The sequence below is a fragment of the Vulpes vulpes genome, chromosome 1, assembly GCF_048418805.1.
Source record: "Vulpes vulpes isolate BD-2025 chromosome 1, VulVul3, whole genome shotgun sequence".
In the NCBI taxonomy this organism is placed as follows: Eukaryota; Metazoa; Chordata; class Mammalia; order Carnivora; family Canidae; genus Vulpes; species Vulpes vulpes.
In genome coordinates, this window is record NC_132780.1 from 3,859,798 (window position 1) to 3,873,556 (window position 13,759).

Here is a 13,759-nt window from a genome sequence, read left to right on the forward strand (position 1 = left end):
TGGGAAATGAGTCAGACAGCCATAAAATGGTGTTTTTCTGAGCCGAGGGGATTATTTTACATCTCGTGGCATGAAGACACTGAGAGGGAGCCCCCCTCCTGGTCCCTGGCGGGGCTCCCTGCCTGCCGGTCGGGGCCGCCGCAGCCCCCTCCTTCCCGGCTCTGGGGGCTGTCGCCCTCCCACCAGAGGTGAGTGCTGTGGCTGCTTCCGAGGCCTTGCTTCTCACCTCCCGGCCTCTCCCTTCTCCTGCCTAACCCCACCTCCCAACCTTTGGGGCAGGAGTGAGGCTGTGAAGGGTGGTGGCCGCATGGTGGGCCCTCCCCTCACTGTTCACAATCTGAGAATCTGGGTGAGGTCCAGAGGTCCTCGGGGAGCCTCCCACCCCACATTCGATGGGACCGGCTAGTGCAGGACCCCCCCCCCCCCCCAGAGCAGCTGACGGGAGGCAAGGAGAGACTTAGGAGAGCACCTGCGTGCCATTGGTGCCCAGTGGCACCTACCATCAAGCAGCATCCTTGGGTACAGGTGCTGAGGGCCACAGGGGGCAACCAGTTCCCTTGGAAGCCTTCCCCAAGGCCAGAAGGGCAGGGGGCCCTTCCCTAAGCTCCCCGTGGCCAGCGAGCCCCCCCACCCAGACTCACTCCCCCCACCAGCTCTGAAGGGCTAGGGCCACGGAGCTCCAGGGGCCCACGGGGGACAGGACCCTGGCTTCGGAGGCCTCAGGTTACAGCTCTCACCCCTCCTCTCCTCCCAGGCAGGTGTTGGGTGGGACCAATAGGGGAGAGGCTGTGCCTAGAGCCCCTCTGGAGTCTTTTCCTGGTCCCCTGCAGGCCGGCCTCGGTGGGCTGGGGTCACAGATCCAGGGACAGCCTGGGGCCCAGGGGACAGATGTCGCCCGCGGGGAGAGACTGCTGGCAGCCCGAGGCAGGGCAGACGTCGGAACCAATGTGGGATCTGAAGCACATTGGCCCATCCCAGAACCCGAGCACGTTCCTCCGCCGGCATCGGGAACTTGCTTTCTCCTTTGGAAGCGACGGTAAAGAAGGCTCATCCTGCACAGGTTCCGCCTCTTCCCAGGGCCGGAGGCCGGTACATTGGACACCAGCTCTGCCGCCTGCCTCGTTCTCTCTCATTCCAGCCACAGCACCCCGATTTCCCTCGGAGAACCTTCCCTCCCCGGCTCCCATTCCATGCAGTGCGGGTAGGGCCCACCCTCTTCCAAACTGTGTGCTGGGAGTGGGGGGCAGGAAGGACATGACTCAGGATTGGCCATTTGGCCTCCTCCATCCTCCTGGGTCCAGTGGCTGGTCCAGGGATGAGCCTATGGTCCAACAGAACCCAATTCCAGGACTTCAGATGAAACGGCTCAGAAGCTGGAGCTCTGTTCTGGGTTGCTGGGTGTCAGCCGGGAGGCCTTGTGTTACCGGAAACTTCCAACAGGAGACCGAGCTGGCACAAAGGATGGCAAAACCAGGAGCCGGAGTGACAGAGGACTCTCGATGACATTGTCTGGCTGATGGATCCAGCCATGCCTGAAGCCACACCCCTCACGGTTTGTTTTCCTGGTTGCACTCAGCTCTATGCCTGGGCCCCGGCCACAGAGGCAGGAGATGTGCCAGGATCACGTGCTCCTGGCTGCTTAGGCCACGCGGGCTGGGACTCTACAAGCGTGGGTGACCGGTTACCTAGAGCTGAGGCCTAGCCCGGCAGGAGGGCCCAGCACACAGCTGGGCTCACTGACCACAGAAGCCTGGATGTGTGGGTGAGAGGGGGTCAGGGGAGACCCACCCTGGGTGTGGCTCCCTGAGGAGACCACCCTCCAGGGTGAATTTGGGAGCAGACTTCATGGGAAGCAGCTTATGGTTTTCCAATGATTAAATTTAGAAAAAGAACCCGCCTGGCCGTCCTTCGCCTCCTTCTTTCTGTCTGACTAACGGGCACCTGGACCTGTCCAGGGCGCTAAGAATGGTGGAGAATCGGCTGATTTTGTCTGGTGTTCGTCAGCATTCCTAGCGCTGGAATGTAAGCTCCAGGAGGGCAGAAGTTGTGCCGGGGGCGGCTCGTCGCTGTGGCCCTGAGTGAAGGAGGCCCCAGCACTCAGTCACTATCTGGTGATTGAAGGAAAAGTCTGGTATTCTCATTCCCCTGCTTGGAACCCTCCTATGGCCTCCCATTGCAGTTAAGACACATGAAACCTAGATTTCTTCTTCAGTGCCCTAGAAGCAGGGTAACTGTGTCATTTATTAAGCCATCAGGGACACTTTTTGTGAGTCAAAAGGGATGCTATGCTGTAGACGATTATGCTGGAACAGTGGGAGCAAACGAGGACAGTCTCCAAGCAAACCAAGCAGGGGGCCCGCCCCACTCCAAGGCCCCCAGGAGTTGGTCTCTGGCCCTCCCCTGGGACTTTGCTCTGTTCCTTTACCTAGAGAGAAGCCCTTTGAGTGCCTGGATCTTTCTCATCACCTTGGTCTCCACTGAGCACTGGCTCCTTGGGGACCTTCCCTGACCACCCACCTACCCAGGCAACCTCTGCCATCGGGTCAAGTTTCATTTTCCTCCCCGAGCTCAGCTCGGTGCCTGAGGTCCCAGCCCGGAGGCAGGCGGGGAGTGAGAGGGAAGGAGCCCACAGGCCTTGGGAACACAGATCTCTGGCATCTGTCAACCCCCGAGTAGCCGCTTGTGTTCTCAGCTCCCATCTCCAAAGTGAAAGTGAAGGGAAGCACACTTCCCCTCAGGAGGTGGGGACGCAAAAGGCGGAGGGGAGGGAAAGAAGGGAGCTTGGCAGGCAAGCGAGTCGGGGTCCTTCCCGGAACCACGCACAGCACCAGGCACCCCAGAAATCAGACGCCCTTGACCTGAATCGCTCGGACATGTCTTTTAAGATGTGTTGGAACCAGAACTCGAATGCAGATGCCAAACAGCACCCCAGCAGACGCACACCCGGATCGTGTGGCCAGATAGAAGACACCAGCTATGTTTATAATTTGCCTAATTACCTCTGTCCTCTCTGATACTGGGGCTCTATAAAATTGTCACAGCCGTGTTTGTCATTTGGCTCTGGCTCACTGTGCACACACGCGGGTGTTTGTTTACGGAACACAGACAGCAGCGGGCCTTCATGTGGGCTCTGACACCACCCCTTTGGCTGCCACGAGGGACTGGCCCCCCTCCAGGGTTCCCAGAGAGATTGGCATCCCAGATTCTTTAAAATAAAAAAAAAAATCCCTCCTGAGTTTGGTGATCATTCAGGGTCCTGGCAGAAAACCAAGCTCACTCCTGACAGTTCCAGTGAAGGGGTGTTAACAAAGGAGCCATTTGTAGGGGTGTGATGAGGGTTGAGGGAATCAGGAAGGGATGTTGAGGTCCCCAGGGATGAGCCACAGCAGCAGCTGTCACCATCATGGGGCTCAAGGGGCAGAGCAAGGCACCAGGGCTGCCGGAGCCCCGTGAGAACTGGGCCCACGGAGGGAGGGCAGAGGACAGGCTGCCCAACAGGGACCATAGCCTTGGGGGTGTGCAGATGGGGCGCTGGAGTAAGCAGAGAGCAGTGAAGAAATGCCCAGCCTCTCTCTTCTCCTCCCCCCGATCTACTGGTGCCTACCACTGGCCAAACCCTATAGGGAGCCAGAGGCACAGAGGCCCTTGGTGTGGCCTACACACACAAGCCAGACTCCCAGGGCAGAGAATAGGTATGGTGTTGATCCAGGAGTAATAATCCACATGGGTGGGTAAGGTACTCTGGGACAATTCTGTGGTCAAGCTTGGTGGAAAGTCTTCTCATCCTATAAGCAATCTCTTGAATCCATTCATCTCTGTGTCACTAAGTTCCCTCACTGGCCTCACAAGTACCCATCGCCCACTATAACCCACCTGCCACACTTTAGTGCAGTGATCCTGTTGCTCTTGGGATGTTGACCAAAGTCTGAAACCTTGCTCGTGAGAACCCGCTAGTCAAACCTAGCTGACCTCCAGCCTCACCTCTGGTCCTCCACCTCCTACCCTGTGCCACGCACTGTGGCCACACTGGACACTTTCCAATACCTAGAATGCCATGTTCCTTCCCACCTCTGAGGTTTGTGTTTGCCACTCCCTCTGCCTGGATTTCTCTTGATCCAACACCCAATGCCTTACAAATCCCTGCAGGTCCTTCAGATCTCAGCTTAAAAGTCACGTTCCCAAGAACAACTTTCTCGAGTCCACAAAGCAGGCAAAGTCTCCTTCTCATCACTCCTGAACTTCCTTACTCCACAATATGTGTCACAACTGGAATTAACTAATCAATTGAGTAACTGTCTGTTTATTGTCTGTCTCCCTAGAGAGTCTGTGAGCACCCCAAGAGCCCGCTTTGTCTGTCTGGTTTCCTTCTTTGCCTCAACACAGTGCCTGGCACATAGTAGGCACTCCAAAATACTCACTGAGTGGCTAAAGGGAGAACATACTGCCATCCCAATATGGCAGGCCTACTTTGCAGTAAAATCAGCTAAAGATGCAACACAATTAAAAAAAAAAAAAGTATTCTAAGCACTGAAGGCTTGGCAGTATAATTGCCAGGCCAAAACAGAAGAGGAAGAGGAATCCAGACAGGTAGGTGAGAGGAAGAGCCACTTTTTTTTTTTTTTTTTTTTATTGAGGTGTTTTCTGATTCCAGTGAAACTGAGTTCTATTTTGACAGCCTCGTGGAATGAAAGAGATAGCTATCAAACCCCAGGGCACACACAGGTGGGGCATATAATAAGATACGATCTCCCATGAATGTGGGACTCCAAAGGGCTACACCCTCAGGATAAGGGTGAACCAGAAGTAGACCAGCCCTCATGCAATCTTTTTTTTAATGCAATTTTTAAAAAATTTTTATTTATTTATGATAGTCACAGAGAGAGAGAGAGAGAGAGAGAGAGAGAGAGAGAGAGGCAGAGACACAGACAGAGAAAGAAGCAGGCTCCATGCACCGGGAGCCCGATGTGGGACTCGATCCCGGGTCTCCAGGATCACGCCCTGGGCCAAAGGCAGGCACCAAACTGCTGCGCCACCCAGGGATCCCACAATCTTGCAATCTAAGTTCTCACCTGGATGGGCTGGGGAAACTCAAGCCTTAAGGTTGATTAAAGTGGTCCTGGATTAGCAGTATTCCTCAATGTGCTCTCTGGTGGAAGGTGCTTTTGTCCTAAATCTCACATTTTTCTTTCCAACATTTTTTCTTTCTAAACGATGACCAACACACAGTCAAAGATGACCAGACACACGAGAAAAAGAAGACACTGTGAGATAAAACCAGAAGAATCAACAGGAAACAGAAACAGACCCTTCAGACTGCAAATTACTGACTATAAAGGAACGATGCAAGTCATGTTTCCAGAAATAAGACATGCTTAAAAATAACTGCAGGGAATGGGAATCTGTTAGAAAGTGACATCGCAGATCTGAAAAAAGATTCATTCATCTTCATTTCATTTCATCTCTAGAAATGAAAACGACAATAACCAAAATAAAAAACCTGATAGGTGGATTTAACAGCAGAGTTAACACAGCTGAGAAGGGAATTAGAGAAGTCAGAAAAACGATCACAAATGTAGCAGGTAGAGACAAAAGGAGCATGTGGAAGAGACGACGTGAGATAAGGAGGAAGAGAGGGTCTAACATAGGTTTAATGTTATCCCTGAGGGAGGAGAGAGAGGAAGTGGGGTAGAGGCAGTGTTTTAAGCAAAAACAGGTAAGAATTTTCTGGCACTGATGAACGAATGAATACATGAAGGGATGCATGGAACCATTTAATGGTCTGTTTTGCTAGAACTCCATGTTTCAGACAACCTAGAGTTCAAAAGGTCCAGATGGGAGATTCTGAACCAAGTCCGTTCTTGGCAGAGGGCCACGAAGTCATATAATACCAAGTTCAATGTAACAAAGGACACAAGAAAAGGTGAAAAACCAACTCTTGCCCGTCTCTGCCTCTGCGGCTCACCCCCGGGCACATCCTCTTGTTCCTTCTTCCTCCCACAGCCCTTACTGCCCAGTCACTGGGAGAGAGCAGAATGCCATTCCCCAGGGTCCCTCCACAGTCAACTGGGAGAGCAGTGGCAGGGCTGGGTGCGGTGAGGGAGGCCTCTGTCCCGCCCTGATTCAGTGGATGGGGACATCCTCCTCCTCGATATTGTCTCTCTTCTCTCCTCTGATCCCAGTCTCCTTGTTCTGTGGCTGGTCTCCAGCCTGGGCCCTCAGGACTACTTGGGGGGAGTCTTACTGACCAGCTGGCTGAAACAGTCTAGTCCTGGCTGGGCTGGAAGGATTAGAGAGGAGGGGATGCGAGAATGTCCCTTTGCCATAACTGAAGAAGGCTCGATGATGCCGGCACCACCTTAGGGGCCTCCAACATGGGCCAAGGAACACTAATAGCCCTCGTTGTCCAGCCCACCAGCACCACCTATGACCTGGATGGCAAACATCTAAAACGCAAGACTCCGGAGATAGGAGAGGAATCACCCAAGCCTGGGTCCTACATCCTGCCTCCCACCCCTGAGCATCTCTCGGGCAGGAGAGTGACTTGGCTGGCAGGCAGGTAGTTTGTTTGTGACTCATGCTCCCCTCCTGGCTTCCAGGAGGCCTGGTCCTGGTCCTCCTCAGTGTGACTCGTCCTGGGATCAGGTTCTTGTGGTTGCTCTGTTCTGGAGGGACACACATTCATCATCTCGCCTCTGGGAATCCCGACACACCTCTCAAACATGCTCAAACAGAGAGGTTGCCAAACCTGTGCTGGGTCACACAGCAGGTGTGCGGTGAGGCCAGGACACACGCGGTCTCACGCCCCCGGTGGGTGGGAATGCAGACCGAGCCCTTGTGTAACTAGCATCGGGACCTGACTTCTGTGAGCAGCTCCACAGCGGGGCCTCACTGAGGCCCTGGTCCCATCCTGGCCCTCTGGCATGTGCCAGATCCCACAACCCCCCCAGCAGCAGGTGCCTCCAAATCGCTGTGCCACGGGGGTACCGGTCACAAAGGCTTGTCTCCCCAGGGAAAGCAAAAAGAGTGTGGCAACTGCAGCCACCTCCCAGCCCATGATGAGTGAAGATGGAGTCAGGGGGGGTCATGTGGGCCCCCAGACCTGGCTCTGCAATGTTTCTGACATGCCATTCCAATTTTTGAAAATCTCTAAGATATTCCAAACAATATGCAGTTGATTTAATTTAAAAAATTAAAAACTAAAGTAAATTAAGTTGAGGAATGTTGGGTGGAGGCGGGTGGGGGGGGGGCACGGAGGGTGTCGTGGAATAAAGCCAGAGAAGAGAGTCTGAGGAAAGCATGAGCATTTCACTCCCCTGGGTGGATTGGTGGGTGGAGAGGGTCAGGCTGTCCCCGCTGGTCCTCACGTGTAGGATCCCAGGTGCCGACGGCGGCCCCGCCCTGGTCTGGTCACGGGTCCTGAGAGATGGGACTCCTCTGCGAGCCTGGGGTGCAGCCAGGGAGCTAGAAGACCCGAGCACGCTGCTCCCCGTTCCAGTTTGGCTTGCACACACCCCGGGCAGCCCTGTCCTGCATAATTACATAAACTGTGCATCACTCAAGATGCTCATCGCACTTCTGACACATCTCGGGCTGGGAGCCACCATCGCCACCTCCCCTGGGCTCGGGGGCCTGGCCCATGACTCACACGCCGCCACGGCTCCCAGGTGAGACCGCTCCTCAAATAGAGGTCCAGCCTTGGCGAGCTTGGGGGTTGCTCTCGGGGGGCCCCTTCGCCCCTCCTGGGCCTGAATGCGCCTCCAGCCCGAGGCTCGGCATCAGCTCCAAGTTCAGATGCACCCACGCGGGCACCCACAAGGCCCCACTCTCCCTGGGGAGCCGGCGGCGGCCCGGAGCTGCCCTCTCTCCCGCTGCTGCCCTGAGCCAGCCCCAGCGGCCAATGGCCTAAGGCCTCCTGGCCTCTCAACACCTGCCGCCCTCCTCCGTTGGGCAAGTGGCATCCGACTGCTTCCTCCCCCGAGGAGTTTGCTCATTAACTTGAGTTACCCCAAGGCTGGCGCTCCTGGCGGCGCCCGGAAGAGCGAGGCCGGCGTCCAGGGCTCTTTCCTGGGTGGCCAGCTCGGAGGAAGCGGCCGGGGCCAGGCCGGCCTCCCACCTGCGTCTGTGGCCCCGTCTCCCCTCCGGGGTCTCACTTCCCGGGCCCAGTAGGTCGGGAGATGGGGACCAGCTGTTGGGCCAAGTGCTGAGTCACCCTGCGGGGGACGGCCGTGTCTCCCTGACCTGCACAGTCCCCACTCTCTGGCCACTGGCAAGGGGAAGGCAGGGCCGCCTCCCTCGCCGAGGTCCCAGCTTCCCAAATAGAAGGGGGTTAATGGGAGGCCTGGGGGGTTGGCGGGGGGGGGGGGGGGCCCAGTGAGAACATTCTCATTGACCAGAAGTCAACCCTGCGGATTCTGCGCTTGAATCAAGAGCCCCTTCCGGTGACAAGCACACGGGCACCCTTGCTGGCTCCAGTGCTTTCCGTGGACGTGAGTGTGACCACCGGGCCCCACCTTCAAGGTCACAGGCACGTGACTCGGGGAGATGGGCTCTCCCCGTAGGAGAATCTCATTAAATGCTTTCTAAGCAAATAAAAGGCATCCCTGGAAAAAAAAAAAAACACTGAAGCAACATCAAAATGACTTAGTAACTTGGTTGCTCCGGGTGCAAGGATTTTGCCCTAATTATTCTGACCGCTGTCTCCTTTCCCAGGACTTTTCAGGGAAGGGACGGAGGTGTGCCTCCCCCCCCCTGCCCTCACACACAGTAATCTCCTTACCTGGAGCCCAGTGTTGCACCAGCTTTGCCTGTTTACCTTTCACAACCAGTGGGTGATGGGGGGGGGGGTGGTTTTGCATGCGTTTTGCATAAAAGGAGACGGAAGCTCAGAGAAGGAAGCTCAGAGAAAGCAAGAGCCCGAGCAGCATGGCCCATCACGGGATGGGGGAAAGAGCAAACCTCTGTTCATCCCCGGGAGCCCGACTGCCTCCGCGGGCAGGGACGGCGCCAGGGCCCGTGCTAGGCGAGGACTGTCGGCCTGCTGTGTGCGGGGTCCTGCAGGAGCCCCCCGAGGCCCACACTCACGGTTAGCCGCCCCAGGCCAGTGGCACCTGCGAGGCTGAATTAGACGCACGTTTGAGCATCACGGACACCAGTGTCTTCAAATTCTGGGTTAAGGCCAATGAAACGGCTGCCAGGTAGGGCTTATTCCCTATAAATCAGTGGGAATGTGGTCACACGAATTCTAAATATCAGATTAAAATCAAATTAGTGGGAAAATTTGGAACAAATTGCCTTCAAGTACAGTGAATGAGTCTATTTTTAAAATGTTGCCGCACCAGGCAAAAGAGTGAAGCAAACACATTTCCTAACAGCGAGGAGACACCGTGATGGGAGTGATTTGTCATGCTTAGTCACTGTAATTGCTCTAGCAAAACTGAGGAATCAAATAAAACGTGTTTGCAAATTGTAAATCACTCCGGGAGGCTACTCCAGACGGGTCCGAACCTGATGCTCAAGGTCACAGCACCTCCCTCTGGGGCAGGCGGACACCCTGACACCACCTTGCCCTGACTCTCCGGCCAGGGGTCGTGCCCCACGTCCAGCGGAGACCATTGCCCACCGGCCCGGAGAGAAGGGCTTCCATAATCAGCCGGGTTTCCTCCCCAGCACGGATTCCGGGGAGGGGGCTGCCGGGAGAGCAATCGGGTTGGCTGGGGGTAGGGAGAGGTGGGGGGCTCCCTGCGGCCTCCATGGCTGGTGGGGAAGGGGCAAGGCTGCTCGGGGAGGAGAGTCTCTTTCTGGTGAGAGGTTGGCAGCTACTTGCCAAGGAGCAGAAAGATCTTCAGATCTAGAAGGCTTGGGACAGGCTGTGATGGCTCCCTTGAGGCCCTGTCTGGGTCACTGGGTGACACGCCTTGGCCCTAGCCCACCGTGTTTGGCCACTGGTGTTCCCGTCCTCAGGCCGTGGTCCCTCAGTATTGACTCTGCCAGTGGGGACAAGAGGAGAGGTGGAAAGAGACCGTCCTTGAGACCAGAAACGTCCAGAAACGCTGTGATCCCAGGTGCCCGTGCATCCGAGCAGCTCTGGCAAGCTTGGGGCATGTTGCACTGCCCGTCCCCTACCTGTCCTCTCTACCGGGAAGCCCGCCTCCTCCTGCACGCCCTCCCTATAGAGCTGGCCGTCTCTGGGGGCCTGGCTAGCCCCTGCTTCCCAGAGGTGCTGAGAATTATCTAGAACCAGATAGGTTACCTTTCTTAGACCTTTCATCGCCTCCCATAATGGTGAACCCCGGTCCCTTGAGCTCCTCGGGCGGACCTCAGGCCAACCCAGTGGACCCTTGAGTGGCAGGGAGAGGATGAGGACGTTTAAGGAAGGAGAGAGAGGAGTGGCAGAGAGATCCACGCATTCAGACACACGTGTTGAGGACCTGCCGCAGGCCAGATGCAGGCCAGACTCAGCAGGAAGCCAAGAAAGGCAGGATCCCAGGCAAGTTCACGTAATTTGGCTCCAGGAGTTCACGGTGACCTTGGAGAGAACAGTTTCCCAGGTGCAGGGTGGTGACAGGGAAGATGAAGGTCAGAAAGTGGCTCTCTGGGAACAGAAAACCTGGGATTTTTTTTTTAAATAAACAAACAAACAAACCAACAAACCACTTTCTATCCCGACTTGATGGATATAAGAAAACTGTATCTTTCAGCTGGCCTCAGGTGCGCCTCCAACCTTGGTCTGGAGAATAGGGTTAAGGAAAGGTCCTACTTCTCGGCTTCACAGCAGCAGATCCTTTTCCTGTGGGCCCCTGAAGGCACCCAGGAAGCATGAACCCCTGTGCCCTGCTCCCCTGGCCATCAGGCCTGCTTTTGAGAGCCCAGCTGGCCTTCTTGCCCTAAGTGCCCACCCACTGTGCAATCAACGGGGAACCTCTGGGGTTCAGGCCCCACGGGGTGCCCGACACCATCTTCTGTGGCTGCCGGGCATGGGCAGTGGGCTTGGGCAGAGCGGGTGAACAGAAAGGGGATCTTTGGGAGCTGTCGCACGGGGTGTCCTGTTCCTCATGGGTGGGGCCAGAAGGCTAGAAAAATAATAAATAAAAACAAAAGTGAAGGGAAGCAAGGCTCTTGGGTGCCAGAATGGGGCTGGCTGAGGCTGTGGCTGCCTGAGTAATGGGTTCCACATTTGTCTGGCTCAGTCTGCAGCGACCGGGAGTCAGGACGCACAGTGGGCCTTGCAGGGGGCTGGAGGGGAGAGCCCAGCTGTGGCCAGATCTTGGAGTACCCCTGTGATGGCCCCATCCCGGCTGGCCACAACGGGGCTGGAGCGCTGCTGCAAGCTCGCGCTCCGGCACCCCAGCCTCCCCCTGCCCCCGCCCACAGCTCCTGGGTCCCTGCCGGCCTGCACAGATTGTTCGCGTTATTAATGCCGTTTTCCCAGAGATTCCATCTGGCTTTTTAATTGCTCTGGGATGGGGCTAGGATGCTTTGATAGTGAATTGGTATCTTTCCTATGTCTCTGCTTACGTCAAATGATCCACGCACAGGGAGGGGGTGGGGGAGGGGAGGAGCGGGGGAGGGGGGCGTCAGGGGAAGGGAGATAGTATAATCTTTCACAGAGACAAGAGAGATCTTCCAAAGGTGCTGGTGGTTTAGTTCTATTTAAGGAAAAGAAGAGAAAGGCCTCCCCTCCCCCCCCCAGCATAGGAGATAAACAGATGGGATAGAGCCACTCTCCATGCAAGGACCCTACCCCATGTCTGCAGAAGGCCTCCTGGATGAGCAAGGTCAGGGGTTCTGCTCTCCCTCCAACGGCCTCCCTTTCTCTCCCTGCTGCCCCCTCTCCTCCCATGAAATCAGCAGCTGCTGGAGGAGGCCTGGCAGGTTCCTGCCTGGGAAGGAGGGGGCGGGAGACCTGGGAGGGGCAGGCACTCCTCACCAGTCCCAGTGGCTCATCACAGGTGTCAGGGCCAAACCCCACGTTCACAAATTCCCAGGAGATCCAGGAGATAAGGGTGACATCCATGACAGTGCTAAGCCATCGGGAGGCTTCTGGCAGCAAAGGAGCACCTCCCTGGTTACCTTTGCTTCTTCCCTGGAGACTGGTTCCTCTGAGCAGTGCTCTCGGGGTGGTGGTGGTGGGGAGGCTCAGGTGGCCCACCGAGGGGTGAGGTCCCCGCGACCTCTCCAGAGAGACGTCTCCCTCGTCTCAAGGGAGACGCATCCAGGTGGGCTGGACGGGGTCCACGACCAGGGTCTTGGATCAGACCCCTGCCTCCGGGAAGCCTTCCCTGGTGGCGTCTATTCACACTTTGAGCTTCCCTTTATTGCACTTGTCACCCTTAAAACCCATCTTGGGACCGCAAGACTGTAAGCTCCAGGTCTGCTGTTTGTTTGCTGCTGAGTGACCCATCCTTGGCACAGGCCCTGCACACAGTAGGCATCCAATAAATTTTTGGGGTGTGTTCAGTGCCAGGCTCTTGGAGCGGTTCTTCACAAAAGCTGCAGTCAGGAGGGGAACCATGGGGGCCCTGCAGGAAGCAGTGGGTGGCAAAGAACAGCTCTTCCCCAGGGGCCCCTCTGGCCGGGCACAGAGCACATGCCGGGCAGGTTCGCCCCACACTGCCCCCTCTCCTTGGCAGGCTGCTCTGTCTCCCGGGGGCCCCACCGGCCCCATTCCTTCCCTGGGGTTGGCTTTGGTTGGCTGTGTCTTGTCCCCAGCAAAGTCTGCCCTGGACCTCAGGATCTACAGTAGGAGGGGTGCCCCTTAGTAGGCCGACAGCTCTGCAAGAGGAAACCCCGGGAGAGGAGGCAGTGGGAGGGGAGAGGGAGGAGGGCGGGCAGGAAGGGTGTCCCTCCCCCTGCTCATCCTGGGATCTGTTCTGGGGGCAAAGGGGGAGGCTGAGGTTTGGCCCCCTCAAACAAGAAAAACTGGAATTAGCACTGAACTCAGAGAGGGTTTGCTGGGGCCTAGCAAGCCGTGGCCTGCCCTGGGCCTCTAGGCAGACGGTGGGGCTCTGCCTCCTTGGTTCCCAGGGCGGTGGGGCAGGCAGCCGCCTCCACACTGGGCCCGTGGCCTTTCCTCTGCCAAGGGCGGCCCTGTGCGAGGAGGCGGCCAGACACAGGACGGAGAGGGCGGGGGCCGGGGCGGGAAGGGGGCAAGTCACCCCTGTTAACCACACGGGGCAGGTAAAGCTAAAGCTTTCAGAATTGAAAAAGAGTGTGTAATTTCTTGAAACTGTCCCAGCCCACATGGGCATACACGGTAAGCTGCTCAAGTGAGTCCTCTGGGGGTGACAGTGGAAGGGAAGGAGAGTCTGCCTTTTACCCTCAGCGAGAGTCAACTCTGAAAGCCCAGCCAGCCTCCTGTGCTACTTCCTGCCAGGCCTCCTTCTATCAGGCGTGAGGGTGGGCTCCCCCCCCCCACTTTGGTTGGCTGTCACTGCCGCCAAGGGGGTGCCAGGGTGCCTGAGTGGGGGGACTTGGTCCAGGGTGGGCGAAGTGCGGGACGGGGCGGGGGGGGGGGGGGGGTGGATGCTGGCGGTGGCTCCTTGCCAGGCGGTATGCGTGGAAGACCACGTACCCACTGCAGGCGTGCCGAGGGTCCCCTTCCCTGGCTTGGCTGGGGCAGGGCAGCTACGGAAGGTGGGGCACAGGGGTGCTCGGCCTTCAGGCTGCCCTTCGGGGCCCTGCTGGGTAGGTTACAGCCACACAGCGCAGAGCAAGTGGGGGAAAGGCAGAGGGTCCTCCCGCTTGAGGCCTCTCCCCGCCC

General features: G+C 57.0%; 1 long non-coding RNA gene across 1 annotated transcript; it reads right to left on the bottom strand.

The window, feature by feature from the left end:
- Positions 1-5,758: 5,758 nt before the first annotated feature.
- Positions 5,759-9,208, bottom strand: LOC140594780 (uncharacterized). Its single transcript, XR_011996094.1, has 2 exons — positions 7,646-9,208; positions 5,759-7,527 (listed from the first exon to the last, which is right to left on the bottom strand). It is a non-coding gene; the product is annotated as an uncharacterized lncRNA (long non-coding RNA).
- Positions 9,209-13,759: the final 4,551 nt, after the last annotated feature.